General features: G+C 42.6%; 1 protein-coding gene and 1 long non-coding RNA gene across 5 annotated transcripts in view; one reads left to right on the plus strand and one right to left on the minus strand.

Annotated features, from left to right (window-relative positions):
• The first annotated feature begins 872 nt into the window (after window positions 1–872).
• The window catches only part of AMOTL1 (angiomotin like 1), a 154,930-nt gene continuing 139,810 nt past the window's right edge, over window positions 873–15,992 (plus strand). For 3 of the 4 annotated variants that reach the window (XM_086678594.1, XM_086678595.1, XM_086678596.1), the window contains exon 1: window positions 880–1,065. The gene's annotated coding sequence lies outside the window, so the exon portion shown is untranslated. Of the gene's footprint in view, window positions 1,066–15,992 lie in introns of all 4 variants that reach the window. The other variant, XM_025928430.2, reaches the window with a different exon arrangement.
• LOC147576824 (uncharacterized) lies at window positions 5,739–13,028 on the minus strand. Its single transcript, XR_015241182.1, has 2 exons — window positions 12,929–13,028; window positions 5,739–6,640 (listed from the first exon to the last, which is right to left on the minus strand). It is a non-coding gene; the product is annotated as an uncharacterized LOC147576824 (long non-coding RNA).

A 15,992-nucleotide genomic window follows, 5' to 3' on the forward strand; every position in this document is an offset into this window, starting at 1 on the left:
CTCCTGAAGTAGCGGTGTGAGAGAGAAAAGGTAGCTGGCTGCTAAGCACGATCCTCTGCCCCCCTTCTTCCAACAGAAGTCACCCCCACTACCATTCCTTGCCCCGACACCAAGGCCCGAAGTCCTGCCCAAGGTTTGGCCTGAGGACACGGCCTCAAGGAGAAGTGACTGGCCTCCTCAGTAGCTTGACATGACCTTGAATCCCATGGTACAAATCTGATCCCTCCAGCCTTACCTTTAACATACAAAAGAGAAAATCCCTCACTTAAACACCTCTTTTCCCAAATCTTCTTGGTGGAATGTGGGCACGTTTTGAGTTATTTATGTTAGCAATGACCCCAAATTGGTTGAGTGGTACCATATGCGATAAAAAGTAAATACAACTTGGTTGCCTTCATTAGAAAGGCTGTCACACTTTCTTTCCATGCAGTGACTCATTCCTTTGCATAACTGAATACTTTCCCCTCTGCGAAGTCCAGACTAGCATTTGTCACCTTTATGTGCTTACAAATCCACCAGCTCTGAAAACCTCTTAGCAAGGTGACCATTTCCAGCTTTCGCCCTGCCCCTCCTCCTGACTGAAATATCTTTGTTTTTTTTCTCTCTCCCTTCCGTCCCCGGGAATTTTTACCTCTCCGAAGCTTAAATATCTCTTTTTCCTTCCCTAGAACGCTATTTTTCAGACAGCTGGATCCTTGGGGAGATAATGATACGACTCAGGGAAATAAGTGCATGGTTTCCGTATCCCTGGTGCCAGCTAAGGTGATTGGTGTTCAGGACTTTCGGAAGCTCTTTGAAAACAACAGGGCTAGTCAGATTCCAGCAATTTACCTTCTGAAGGCTGAGCGTGTCTGGGCAGTGGCTGCATAATTTGGATGGAGTCATCACCGATGAGACAGACTTGGCTCAGCCAGGGAGCACTCGTCGCTCTTTTAAACTCCACGGCACCAGGGATGAAGTCACCTTTCTTCTTTTAAAACCAACAGATTTGCCCTGTAAGTCCCTGTCGCTTCTGTTAGGACTTGGTGGTTTTTTCTACTGCCGGTCGCCGGGACCTTCTCTCAGGTAAGGAAGCTCTTCTTTTGTGGGTTTCCATCCAGGAGGGCTTGACTGGAGGGGGATTTGGGAGGGGATCCCTGGGTAGAGCTGGAGTCAGGTCAAGGGACGCTCTGAGTGAGGAGGACGGCTGGTTCCCAGCCAGCTGGTCTCCACCTGGTGGGCTGGCAGGCCCTGGGCTGGACGAGCAGAACCCCACTCAGGCTCAGGGTTGCAGCGTCAGGTTCTCAGAGTGGGCATGGAAATCTAATCCTGGCTTGGTTTCGGGGGCCTATTCTAGTAGTTGTATAACGAACACGTTGGTGAAACACTTACAAGTGATCTCCTTCGGTCTGGGGCTGTCCTAACTTCTTTGCCGTCCTTACAGCTGGCATTGTGTTTTGGGTAGAACCCTTGTAGGGTCTCATGATAAAAGCTGATGTGCAGGAAAGCTGCAGCTCTCTGGCGAGCCTTCATTGGCTCCAACGCTTCCCTTCTTCCTTAGAATACAGCTGGAGACAAAGAGGCCCGGGCTCCTTGTTGTAACACGCAGGGACCTCGTGTAAACAACGGCCGTGCTGCTGTGTGCGGCAGAAGCGTGCAAACACGTCTTAGTGCCTGTCCGTACGAATTCTAAGAAAATCAGCAGGAGTTTTGACGTGTGCGTGTGTGCAGGCAGACCTGGGGTCCTAAGGACCCCTGAAATTTCCCTGTAGCACTTCTATGAGTTATATGAGGCACAGTCACCGATTGAATCATACAGCTCTTATTAGCTTTGGAAGTCTCAATAAAGACATCTCGATTATGACAGAGGTGCCTGCAGGGTGATAAATGGCTTTTGGAGAAGGGGTCGAAGCACTGTGAAGTGAAAACATGGAGAATTACAGAGCCCCTCTATTACTTGGCACAGAACTCTGCCACGCATTTGGGTATTTGGGTATTTGGGGCGTCCATCTAGCACCTTCGAAGGGGGCCAAGAATCTCATTTAGATAAGAGATGCTTGTTTTGTTTTAAATGCAATTGCACACTGGCTGCCAGCACTTGCTTACATGTTCGCCTCAAACTTGGCATGTCCCGAATTCATCCTTATCTGAAATCTGCTCCCCTTTCTGTGTCCCCTAGCTCAGCCAAAAGCACCTGGTTTTCCATGACAGATTTCTGGACTTTGTCCTTGACCCCTCCTTCATCCTCACATTCCCACATCTAGTTTGGCAATACATCCAGCAGATCCTACCTCCATTTTATCTCTCAAAGCCATCCGTTCTCCTACTTCCGTGGCTCTTTTCCTAGTCTAAGCCATTACCACCTCCTTCCAGGAATATGGAAACCTCCCATCCAGGCTTCCCCTCTCTTCTCACCTTTCTGGTGCAGCCAGCGTGATTCTGCAATGGTTGATCCGCACCTGCTCAATCCAGTCAATCATTAGTCTGGTGATCCTGTCTTCTTTTGAGAAAGAGAGAGAGAGAGAGAGAGAGGGAGAAGGGGAAGGGCAGAGAAAGAGGGAAAGAGAAAGAATCCCAAGCAGGCCCTGGGCTGTCAGCACAGAGTGCGACTCAGGGCTTGAACTCATAAACCATGAGATCACAACCTGAGCCGAAATCAGATGCTTAACTGACTAGCCACTCGGGCGCCCCTGGTGATCCTGTCTTCTTCATATCCCTCAAAATTGTTCATGTCTTTCCCTCTCGCCACCACTACCTTGGTCCAACCCACCAACACCCTTTGCCTGAGTTATTATGTTTGTCTCCTGCTGACAGGTTCACTCCCTTCCCAGTGGAAGACACTTCACGCTTTTTGTGTTTTCAAGCTTTTAAAGGCTATTTCAAGAGTGGAACTTGAAATAGTTATTACTCTGTCTGAGGTTTGAAAACATCAGCATCTGTATGACTTTTGTAGATGCTTCAAGGAAGGAGGCAGTGAGAAGGGGGGAAGGTAGGGGGTGTATGTTGCGGTGAGATGATGGCCTGAAGAATACATAAAGCTCATACATTTGAATCCCATCTCCTCTTCCTAGTGTGGACTGGGCCAAACTGGTAAACCTTCTTGAGACTCATTTTCCTCAACTGTGAAATGGAATGGAATAAGGCCAGCATCACTAGGTGAATGGAAGAGTTAAAGGAGAAGGCTGTGCAACGTAGCAATGAAGAATTCTTAGTTCCTTTTCCTCTTTCCATTCCTTTTAAGGCTTATAATCTCTCACTATCATGTATCTTGTAAGTATTCATGTGTATGCATACGTGTAATTATCTGTTTGGGGCACGGTAGAAAGGAGGAATAACAAAGAAACACACAAGAACTCTCTTAAAAGAATTTGCAGTTTACTTAGGGAGGAAGCAAAGCAAACCTCAATGGTATAAAAACATCTATAAAACAAGCATTCTGCGATTGACATGTGTACAATACAGTTGAGTACATAAGCGCAGAGGGCTTGTGGAAACGGGTCCGTGAGTACCTGTGGACCGAGTGTAAGTAGACCTATGTCAAGCGATTTTTAGATTTAGGTTCTTTGGGGACTTAAAAAAAGCATTGGCCTCTCTGATGTTGAAGCAAGACTTCCCAGGAGACTTTATACTTTTTGAGTGATTTTAAGGGCATAGAGATTAAGTGACACACTCATGTAAGTGACTTTACTCATTCATATATTCATCAAACACTTATTGAGCACCTACCCTGTGCCAGATCCTGTATTGTACAATTTCTTTGCAACTCCGCCACGGGACACGGATGGTAATCCTCTTGAATCACAGCCAGCCTCCGGGAATTGTTTGGCCAATAAAATGAGAAGAGAGTGACGTTGGGGACATCCATGACTAGATTCTAAGAAGCCTTGCAGCTTCCTCCTAGGTTTCTTGGCTTAGCCTGGGGGAAGCCAACCATTATGTAAAGTCGTGTGCTGGTAACCTGGCTCTTGGGGACGGGGTGGGGGTAACCCTGACTTTGTAGTGTTTTTTCTAGATAAGTACTCCCTCCCACCGTGGCCGGTTGCAAGCTACCAAAGTGACAGCACTGGATGCAGCACTGGAAAGAAATACACAGAATCGCCTCGTACAAGTTGGTACGAGCCAGCCCCAGGGCATGGCTGCTAGTTCCTCTGAGACTGCCATGCTGCGTGACAGCGAGCTAGGTGGACAGGCCACGTGGAGAGAAGCCCAACCAGCCCCAGATTCCCCAGCCATTTGAATTTAGGCTCCAGGAATGGAGCCTTCGGGCGACCCCAGACCCAGCCACTAGCTAAGTGCAGCCGTATGAAAGACCCTGAGCAGGGACTGCTCAGCTCAGCCCCGGCAATCCACAGAGCCCTGAGAGATAATAACAATTTATACTGTCTAAGTCTAGAGGTGGCTGTCACACAGCGAAAGATAACTGGAACAAGGTGGTAGTCTTGTTTCTGCAAAAGCCAGCCTGGGGATGAAGCACCCCAGGAGAGTGTGGAGGAGTAGAAGAGTCTATCCGGAGAAGTCTTTGTTTGTGCCTAGTGTCAGGCCTCACAACACAGAGGAGAAAATGTTTTGGTTAAAAAGGCCCGGAAAAGAGGCTCATATACTTTACCAACTGGTTTTACTGTTATAACTGAAAACAATTCTCTTACTCGCGCGCACACACACACACACACACGTGCACGCACACACACTTGCGCGCACACAGGCTTCCTTCCATCACTGTCCAAAGCTCTGACAGAAGATCACTAGCTGCTCTTTTGGCTCTGGTCCGTCCTCCGCATGGGATCCGGGGAGCGGGAAGAGGGAAGCAGGCAGAACAGAACAAACAAGAAGTCAAGGAAATGCCCAAGCCCTGAGGTCTGGTAGAGAGCCACTGAGACCTCTAGAAAAGACCAGAAAAAAAAAAAAAAAAAGAAAACAGGAGGCTTGGGGAAGACACAGGGATTAGTGGTTAAAGCACGAATTTTGAAACCAAGTGACCTCGATTCCAATCTGGATGCTGACATTTTCTAGTTGGTTGACCTTGGAAAGTATCTCACCATCCCTGTTCTCAATTTCTTCATCTTTAAAATCTGGATAATAATAATGCCATGTCACTAAGTCCTCGTGGAGATTAAATGAGATGATGTTTGTAGAGTGCTCAACCCAGTACCTAAGGATGTTGCACTTAGTAGCAGTAGGAGTCACACTGGCGGTGTTATTGTCACAAATTCCAAAGCCACAGGCTCCTTGGTAAGCCTTGAGCTTCAGCTTGTCAGTCACACAACAGGTGCCCGAGGTAAGTGTTCAACAAATACTCAAATTAGACTGAATATCTATATTTGAAATATTCTACCACGATTTTTTTTCTTACTGTCTCCCGGATAAATTTCCAAGGGCTTAAAAAACTTAAGTGGACATTATTTCTCCTTTCGGTGTGCCGTACGAACCAAGACCCTATTTTCTCATTTCTCGTGAGTCCTCGTCATACCTTCTGTTCAGTAGTTTATTGCTCAAAACATTTAAACTATTACTATTTTAAAAACTCTATTTAAGGGGCGCCTGGGTGGCGCAGTCGGTTAAGCGTCCGACTTCAGCCAGGTCGCGATCTCGCGGTCTGGGAGTTCGAGCCCCGCGTCAGGCTCTGGGCTGATGGCTCAGAGCCTGGAGCCTGTTTCCGATTCTGTGTCTCCCTCTCTCTCTGTCCCTCCCCCGTTCATGCTCTGTCTCTCTCTCTCCCAAAAATAAATAAACGTTGAAAAAAAAAAAATTAAAAAAAAAAAAAAAACTCTATTTAAGGAGAAATTGAGGTCGGGTGACTTATGCTGGGATCCTGAGCCCAGGGTGCCCCAGAAATCTTAACGTTACCAGTTTACAGATGTCACCGCTTTGGTAGGACAGTCAGGGTGAAGGATACATGATTCTTGAGAGCAAAATGTGAGTGTTAAGTTCTCTTGCTTTATTTATGCTTTGTGAATGAGAGTTATTAAAACTTTAATCTAGGAACTGACATTAGGCAGACGTGTCTCGTGAAATTTATGGTTTGTCTAGTCACATGGATTTTTAAAACAAAGAATAATGCAGACATTCCATTAAAAACAGCTGAGTTGTATGTTTTTTAAAAAAAACTTGTATTATGAAATATTTATAGATTCATGAATGTGTGCCTGCTCACCCAGCCTTTCCCAAAGTTAACATTTTGCATAATTATAGCACAATATCAAAACTAGGTGACAATGGTACATTCCATAGACCATATCAGTTAGATTTTATCCATTAGACATGTACTCACTTGTGTGTATGTATGTAATTGTACGTAATTTTTATCATGTTAACTTCACGTAAGTACCACCACAGTCAAGATACAAAACTATATCATCACCACTTGTATACCTCCGTGGAATCCACCTCCCATCCCTAACCCTTTGTGGCCATTAGTCTGTTGTCCATCTACGTAAGAATTTTATTTCAGGAGCATTATATAAATAGAATCATATGCAGCACTTACATGCATGAGATTGACTTTTTCCACTCAGCATAATTTCCCTGAGATCCATCCAGGTTGTTGCACGTATCAATCGTTGGTTCTTTTTTATTGCTGAGTGGTATTCCACAGTATGGAGGCACCATGGTGCGTTGAATCAGTCATCCATTGGAGGACATTAGGGTAGTTTCCAGCTTGGGGCTGCCACAAACAAAGCTGCCATGAGCATCTGTATGAAGTTTCGGCATGAACATAAATTGTCATCTCTGGCATAAATGCCTGAGAGGGCAGTACCTGGGTCTTACGGGAGTCCATTTACAGTTTGAAAATGAATTGCCCAGCATTTTTCTAGAGTGGCCATATGTTTTGTGTCACCACCAGCAACGTATGAGTCACGGAGTTTTTCTGCATCCTTGTCAGCATTTGGTGTTATCACTATATTTAAACCACTCTAATAGGTGGGTAGTGGGATCTCATTGTGATTTCAATTTGCATTTTGCTAATGGGTAATGGGGTGGAACATCTTTTCGTGTGCTTATTTGCCATCTATGTGTCTTCTTCAGTGAAATGTCTCTTAATTTTTTTGCTCATGTTCTGATTGGATTGTTTTTTTTACTGTTGAGCTTTGGGAGTTCTAGAGATATGTCCCTTTTCAGATGTGCAGTTTGCAGATATTTTCTCCCTCTCTATAAATAGGATTTTTCATAGAGCAAAAGTTTTTAAAAAATATTTATTTATTTTTTGAGAGAGAGAGAGAGAGAGCATGCACGAGCAAGGGAGGGGCAGAGAGAGAGAGGGACAGAGGATCTGAAGCTGGCTCTGTGCTTACAGCAGAGAGCCTGATGAGGGAACTCACAAACCATGAGATCATGACCTAAGCCAAAACCAGATGCTTAACTGACTGAGCCACTCAGGTGCCCCCATAGAGCAAAAATTTTTAATTTTAATGAAGTCCTACTTATCAATTTTTCCTTATATGGGTTGTTCTTTTACTGCAAAGTGTAAGAACTTTAGCCTGGTCCCAGTCCTCAAAGATTTTATCCCATTTTTTCCCCCTAAAAGCTTTATAGTTTTACCTTTAAGTGTGTTATCTGATTTAAGACAAGTTTTGTATATGGCGTCAGGTTTAGTTTGAAGCATGGTACCAAACCCAAACACTATATAGGAAAAGACTGGAACATTTACACATAAAATCTTTGCTTTTCATTTGTTTAATGTTTATTTATTTTTGAGAGAGAGAGAGAATGTGAGTGGAGAGGCAGAGAGTAAGGGAGACACAGATTCCAAACCAGGCTCTAGGCTCTGAGCTGTCAGCACAGAGCCCAACTGGGGGCTCAAACTCACGAATGGTGAAATCATGACCTGAGCTGAAGTGTGACGCTTAACCGACTGAGCCACCCAGGCATCCCAATACATAAAATCTTATATAAATGAAAACCGTATAAATGAAATCAAAATACAAATGGCAGATAGAAAAGTTATTTTTAGTATCTATGTAACATAGTAAAATATATTTTCCTAAATGTAAGTTTCCTAAAATTTCAATAGTACATTCCAACCGAGTAAACATGGACCGAGTACATGAACAGGCTGTTCAGAAGAAAAGAAATACAAATGGCCAAAAAACTTAAGAAGGAAGAAAAGCCCCCAATTTAACAAGCAAAATTAAAAGTGAGAAAACTTGCTTCTTTTTATTATTTAAAGAGTTACAAAATTAGCACGCGTTGTAAAAAAGGCAAAAAGCATTAAAAGTATATAATGTTAAGTGACTCTTTCCTTCAGAGCCTCATTATACCCTCCCAAGCCTGAAATCTTTGTTTCTTCTTTCCCTAGAAATAATCTCTATTAAAAGTTTGCTATTACTTTGAGCCTTTTCTCTATATGATTAGAAGTGTGCTTGTGTGTATGGGTGTGTATAGTGTATGTGTGTGTATTTCTTTTTTATGCATATGGATCCTATTTACAAATTGTTCTGCACCTGGCTTTCTACAACTCACATCATCACCATGACTTTTCATATTGATTATTATAGTCACCTTATTTGTTTAAGTGGCTGCATAGGATTTACAGTATAATTATACCTTATTTTATTTAAGTCTTTATGAAGAGGCATTTAAAGGTTTCCTTTCTTCTTTCATTACAAGGAATGCCACACTGGATACATCTTTGTGTTCACCTGTTTTACAATCGTGTTCTGTAGAATAGATACTCTGAAGTGAGATTGCTGGATCAAAGGACATGGCAATTTTATATTAGACAATATGCCAAATTGCCATGTTTTAAAAAGTTTATTTATTTTGAGAGAAAAGAGACAGAGACGGGGGCGGGGGGGGGGGCGGAGAGAATCCCAAGCAGGCTATGCACTGCCAGCTCAGAGCCCAATGTGGGGCTTGAACCCATGAACCACGAGACCATGACCTGAGAGGAAATTAAAGTCTGCTGTTCGACTCACTGAGCCACCCGGGCACCCTGCCAAATTGCCATTTTAAAAGCTGTATCAATTGATTCATCTACCAAAATGTGAGAATACCTATTTTTCCAAAAAGTCACCATTTCTTGATATTAACCAATGTTTTCTAAAAAAGATTTAATTAATTAATTAATTAATTAATTAACTGTGTGTGTGTGTGTGTGTGAGAGAGAGAGAGAGAGAGAGAGAGAGAGAGAATGCATGTGCAGGAGGGGCAGAGGGAAAGGGAGGTCGAGAGTCTTAGGCATGGAGCCTGACTCGGGTCTTGACCTGAGCCAAAATCAAGATTTGGATGCTCAACCAACCTAGCCACCCAGGTGCCCTTTAAGCAGTGTTTTAAAACACTCATGGGGCACCTGGGTGGCTCAGTCAGTTAAGCATCTGACTTCAGCTCAGGTCATGATCTCACGGTTTGTGGGTTTGAGCCCCCCATGGGGCTCCATGCTGACAGCTCAGGGCCTGGAGACTCCTTCGGATTTAGTGTCTCCCCCCTCTCTCTCTCTCTCTCTCTCTCTGCTCCTCTCCTGCTTGTGCTCCTGCTCTCTCTCAAAAATAAATAAATAAACATTTAAAAACCTAAAAATAAAAAAAATAAAACACTTTGACAATGTGATGAGTAAAAAAAAAAAAGCCTGCTTTATTCCAAACTGCATTGAGTATTGAGACTGAACATGTTTTTATACATTTATAGTTCATGTTTGTGACTCTGGTAATTGTCAGTTTATAGCTTTGCCCATCTCTCTGTTGATTGTCATTCTCTTATTGCTATGTGAAGCTTTTTTATAGTCTGGATATTAATCTTTTTATACATGTTGTAAATATTGTTTTCCTTCACTCGTTTTTATTTTGCTTTTCTTTATTGTGTCTTTCTTTTTAGAGAAGTTTTAATTTTATGTAGTGCAATCTGTCTATCCTTTATTTTATGACTTCTAGACTTCATATATTAGCAAAGTTTTCCCACACCAGGATAAAATTATTTCTTCTAATATGCTTAGGGATTTGTTTTTATTGTTTAGATCTTTTATTTATCTTGAATTTATATATACTGTGAAATAGGAATCCACCTTAAAAAATAGCCAATTTGGGGCACCTGGGTGGCGCAGTCGGTTAAGCATCCGACTTCAGCCAGGTCACGATCTCGCGGTCCATGAGTTCGAGCCCCGCGTCAGGCTCTGGGCTGATAGCTCAGAGCCTGGAGCCTGTTTCCGATTCTGTGTCTCCCTCTCTCTCTGCCCCTCCCCCGTTCATGCTCTGTCTCTCTGTCTCCAAAAATAAATTAAAAAAAACGTTTAAAAAAAAAAAAAGCCAATTAGCCCAATACTCTTTATTGAATAGTCTGTCTTTTCCCCACTGGATTGAAGTGCTAATTTTTTCATATACCAAATCAATTTCATTGATTATTTTTAAACATTTTTTATCCTATTCAAATAAATAACTTATCTGTTCCAACAACAAAATCACGTCGTTTTAGTTACTTTAGCTTTATAATTTGCTGTATTATGGAAAGGAGTTATCCTGTCAAATCCTGTCATAATTTTTCTATATCAGAAATGTCTAGGTTAGGGGTGCCTCTCTCTCACTGTCATGCCCATGCACTCGGGTATGTGCTCTCTCTCTAAAAAATAAATAAATTTTAAAAAATAAATAAAAGTAAATATCTAGGTTAACAACCAAGGTATGTTAGTAAGAGAAAGATACACAGGAAGAAAAGATACATGTGTGTGTGTGTGTGTGTGTGTGTGTGTGTGTGTGTATTCATATGCATGTGTGTCTATATATAAGCACATTCATAAAAATATATGTATACACATGTAAGTATATATGAAAACATGTGCATACGTATATACATGTGTATACTTGTACACATACATATTTGTGCATAGGCACAGATAATTCTTGGTAGGGCACACCCAAAACTATAATAATTACCTCTAGGGAGTGGGACTTTTGGAGATTCTATTGATGAATGAGGTTTACTTTTCAGTGTGTATCATTCCCTACTTTTCACGTATCCTTAAAAAAATTTGCTTTTCTTTTATAATTAAAAACAGTATATGATTTCTCTGCCAGAAACCCAAGCCTGAACAAGGGCATGTTCTGTATATCAGTGTTTCTCAGTAAAAGCTACATAGTAGAGTGACTTGGGGAGCTTTTAAACAGCACAGATGCCCAGACACCTGCCCCCAGAGGTTCTGTGTTCATAGGTTTGGGAGAGGGCCTGGGCATCAGCATATTTTAATAGTGCTCCAGGGGGTTCCGATATGCAGTCACGGTTGAGAACCAGTGTTGTAGATGATGTGAGGCCTAAAAGGGTCCCCAGAAGGCCACTGTGATGAGGTCTTTTCAGAATATGATTACTTGGGAATGCAACCCAAAGTAATCCATCACTTCTCTGTCAGGCTAAGTGTTGGCGTGAGACTGAATACAAACAGGTCCACAGGGGAGGGTGGAAAAGAGCGTTCTGGCATGTGTGTGAAGGCATCCGTCTCTGTGGTAGTCCTTTTTGTTGAAAGGTTTAGACTCATTCGGGCTTCCTCAACACATAAGGGATTCTTTGAAAATAATCATGACCATAAAAGATACAGGAATCTCATGGAAAACCAAACACAGCAAAACAGCTGTGCCTCATGAGCCCAGAATGTGGTTGGTACTGGAAGGTTCCAAGAGAGCTCCAGGAGCTAGGGTTACTTGGAGACCCTCCCATAGGAGACTTTCAGGATTCTTTCATCTGGAGAATTGCTTTGTTAAAATGAAATGGTTTTTGGAAGCCTAATCTGGAAAACAGATCAAAGAGGAAATTAAAGAAGCCTAAGGATTGACTGGAAACCCATATCACTGTAGCTCTTCTTCTTCCATGTGTGTCTTCCTCTGATGCTTCTCCCCATCCGTTGTCTGATTCTGCCTCTGTCTTCCTGACAGAGGATCTGACTGGCCCAGTTAGTCCACAATGGCCTGTGCCTGGTTGGATGGGCTCTTCCATACAAAGATGGCCTCCAAGTGGTTCATGGAGTCATGTGCTCACCCCTGGTCACCCAAGCCAGAGAGGGCATGGGGAGGAACAGTGAGTGCATGAAACTGCCTTGGGGTTGCAGGGGGAAGGGGGGCGAGGCAGTTTCCCTTAGAATGAGAGAGTGGATAGAACATGGATTGTGATTGACAGGCCACACGCTGAGTCCTCAGTGAACGTGGAATTGGAGGATGGTTTCCAACAGGGTGTGAAGCTGCTTAAATTCAAGCCAAGATGCAAAGAAAAAAATCCGTCAGGAATGTATAGATGGTCCTTGCACTCTGAACATCTCTAAAGGTCTTTTTTAGCTCCACTTATTTGGGCTTTTAAAAGATCTTACCAGCCTAGGAATTCAGGAGAAGGCAATTCATCTTCCAGTGGAATTAGGTCTGTGCCCTACATGGCTGTGGAGAACTTTAGGTGCGACTAGTGCAAATTGGCATCTGCTCTAAGTCAAAACACACACTGCATTCTGCAGGCTTTGTATGAAAAAAAAGAAGTCTAATATTGCTATTAACACTTTTTTATATTGATTGCAGGTTGAAATACTATTTTGAATAGAGCAGATTAAATAAATACATCATTTAAATTAATTTCCCCTGTATTGCTTTTATTAATGGGGTATTAGAAAAAAAATTTTTTTAGTTGCACATGGGGCTCACATTTTCTTTCTAATGAACACTTGGATTAGAGATGGTGACTCTGATGTTTTCCCCTGCACAAGTGTGTAAAGATCTGTAGATGGACAACAGCCCTTTGCTGTGGGGCCCACTTCAATACACAGTTCTTTTATTATTATTATTATTATTATTGCTCATAGACTTATTCAGAACAGTTTTAGATTTATAGAAAAAAATTGCAAAGACAGTACACAAAGTCCCCATATGCCCCACACTCAGTTTCCTTTAGTATTGACATCTTATGTTAGTAAAGTAGATTTGTTATAATTAATGAATATTGATACAGTACGTTATTATGAACTGAAGTCTATACTGTATTCACATTTCCTTACCTTTTACCAAATGGCCTTTTTCTGTTCCAGGATCTGTCTAGGATACCACATTATACCTAATCTTTATGTCTTCTTAGAATTCTCTTGGTTCTGACAGGTGTTTTCTGTAAATATTAAATGATTTAATTTCCTTAAATATATTCTTTTTACATTTAAATCCAAGTTAGTTAACATATAGTGTAGTAATGGTTTCAGTAGAATTTAGTCATTCATCACTTACAGGTAACACCCAGTGCTCATCCCAACAAGTGCCCTCCTTAGTGGCCATCAGCCATTTAACCCATTCCCCAACCCAACACCCTGGCAGCAGCCTTCAGTAGGTTCTCTGTCAATACCCTGTTCTCGATCAGAGCTGTGGCACTTTGGTTCATTATCAGAGCTTTGGTCACTTGTCTTATTCTGGCTCTTTGTCTCTGCCTCATAGAGTGCAGTTCAATTCCTGTTCTGAAATAGAACCACTTAATCCTCTCCTGTGGTTTCACAATATCCCACGCGCAGACGACATCGTTTATGGCTCTGCCTCAGCAAGTCCTTACGGAACTTTTCTCTGCCTCTTTGTCTCTCTTGCTCCTTCCTGCTTAGCCCCCTTCCTTTCTAGGACTGGCACACAGCCCATGTTTCACATGTGTACTGGAGGCCACTTTTTACACATGTCCTTTTCTTGGAAGTGGGGTCCAGCCAGCAGCCTTGCTCCAGGGACAGATGACTGCTTTCTAATGCTCCATCACAGTTTTCCCCATGGAATGGACTTTGCAGGTGGGACTAAGTCACTTGCAGAAGTATATCTACTCCAGGAGTTAATAATGATTTTAATAAAAACAACTACTATCGGGTGCCTGGGTGGCTCCGTTGGTTTAAGCGTCCGACTTTGGCTCAGGTCATGATCTTGCGGTTGGGGAGTTCGAGTCCCACGTCAGCCTCTGTGCTGAAAGCTCAGGGCCTGGAGACTGCTTCATATTCTGTGTCTCCCTCTCTCTCTGCCTCTCCCCCTCCCCCACTCATGCTCTGTCTCTCTCTTTGTCTCTCTCTCTCTCTCTCAAAAATAAATATTAAACAACAAGTACTATCACCATTTATTGAGTTGTATTACCAGCTAGGATCTATATGAGGTACATTACAGATATGTCTCATTTCATTGTTACAGCAACCCCACAAAGTGTGTGCTGTGATCCCCTGTTAGGGGGAAAATGAGGCTCAGCAAGGTTATACGCTTCGCTCTTGGATCACTGCTAGGAAATGGTGGACCTGGGATTTGAATCTAGATCTGTCCCCAAAGTCCTTGCTCTCACCCAAATTTAGACTGTACATTTATACTGCCTCCCACATGCTATGTCAACTACAAGTTGGAATAGCAACTTGGGCAACTACAAGTTGGAATTCAATGCTGCATAGCAGGTGATATCTCTCAGCAAATTTGCTGAATGATGACAGTGCTATGTGTTTGTATACTGTTGTGATGATTCTCCAGTTGACATATGATTTTCACAAAACTCTGTTAAAGATAGAATAATGGACTTTATAAGCTCTATTTCATACACTAGAAAAACTGAGAGCTCCAGGGAGATGAAGTGATTCGTCCAGGGTCACATGAGAACCCAGTTTTCTTGAAGTATTTATCTTCCTTTTCCCAACTTCATCAGCATGGGCTTAGGCATTGTGCTGCCTGGATGGCAGAATATGATGACAAATCTTTTGCTGTGATTGCTGGTGGAACCCTGAGTTATGTGAAGAGTTTGCAGGTACAGACTCATTGAAGTCTCTGCTGTAGGTACGTCAGTCTCATTCATCCAACAAGCATTGCCTAACCCCACTTCCAGCCAGATGTAGGGCTACTGGGCTAATGGTGGCAATGGAAGGGTGGATAGGATATAACTTTGTCCTGAGGAGACCGCCTCCCACTGAGCATGACAATCATCTTGTAAAGAGAGTACTATCATCCAATGGAAAAGCATTGTCCTAATGGAATACAAAAAGTTCTGCAAAGCACAGAGAAGGAAATAACTGCCTGGGAAGGTTTCATGGCAGATGGGACTTCTAAGCTCCGTCTCAATGGACTGACTTTAGAGATGAAAAGTCTGAGTCACTGAGAGTTCTGCAAGGAACCTCACAATTTTATAACTTCATTAGGTTTCCTAAAAATATGCTTGTTGCCATAGCTCCTTAGAGTAGTAGCATAAATTATTTATTGGAGTACTTAAAATATTAACATCAATAAACTACACAGTACCTTCACAAATACTCTGCTTAGTTGGATGAGCCTATTTGAAATAATGGTTTTTGAGTTACTCAAACTTTCCAATTCTACAAAGCTGGTAAGAATACTTTGGAACAAATAAGAATCCCAGAAGAATCATGGCAACTCTAAATATCAGCCATTTCAGACAGAGGAAGACTCTGCCTCTAGCATTTCATGTCCCTTTATTCACGTGAAGAGGTATTTTCTTACACAGGATACTTAAGAGCATTCTACTCCTCTTTTTCCCAGCTTAAGAGTCTTGTCTTGTATGTGTTGCTGAATTTTATCACTTGAATACTAGGAGCCCAAATGTAGACTCTGATGTGCTTGGTTTATCTGGAGATGGAAAGAAAACAATCTTCCAAATTTAGAAACTGAAACTCATCGGAGCCAAACTCTTGGGGCAGCCCAAGAGGATACTGCCCTCTGTGCTACCCTGGTCCACAAGGTTGCTGGTGATTGGATTTCTCTGATAGATGATACTAGTACAAGAGACCGAATATTTGTGTCCCTCAAAATCCGTATATTGAAGTCCTAACCCCCCAATGTGATGGTATCAGGAGGATCTTTGGGTGCGATTAGGCCATGAGGGTGGAGCCCTCATACAAGGGATTAATGCCCTCGTAAACAGGACCCCAGTGAACTCTCTAGCCCCTTCTGCCATGTGAAGATGCGATGAGAAGTCAGCAGTGTACAACCAAAAGAGGGTCCTCCCCAGAACCTGACCATGCTGGCAGCCTCATCTTGGACTTTCAGCCTCAAGAACTATAAGAAATAAATTTCTGGTTTTTATAAGCCACCCAGTCTATGGTACTTTGTTACAGCATC

This window comes from Puma concolor, chromosome D1 (assembly GCF_028749965.1).
Source record: "Puma concolor isolate L17-30 chromosome D1, mPumCon1.1.hap2, whole genome shotgun sequence".
Classification (NCBI taxonomy): Eukaryota; Metazoa; Chordata; class Mammalia; order Carnivora; family Felidae; genus Puma; species Puma concolor.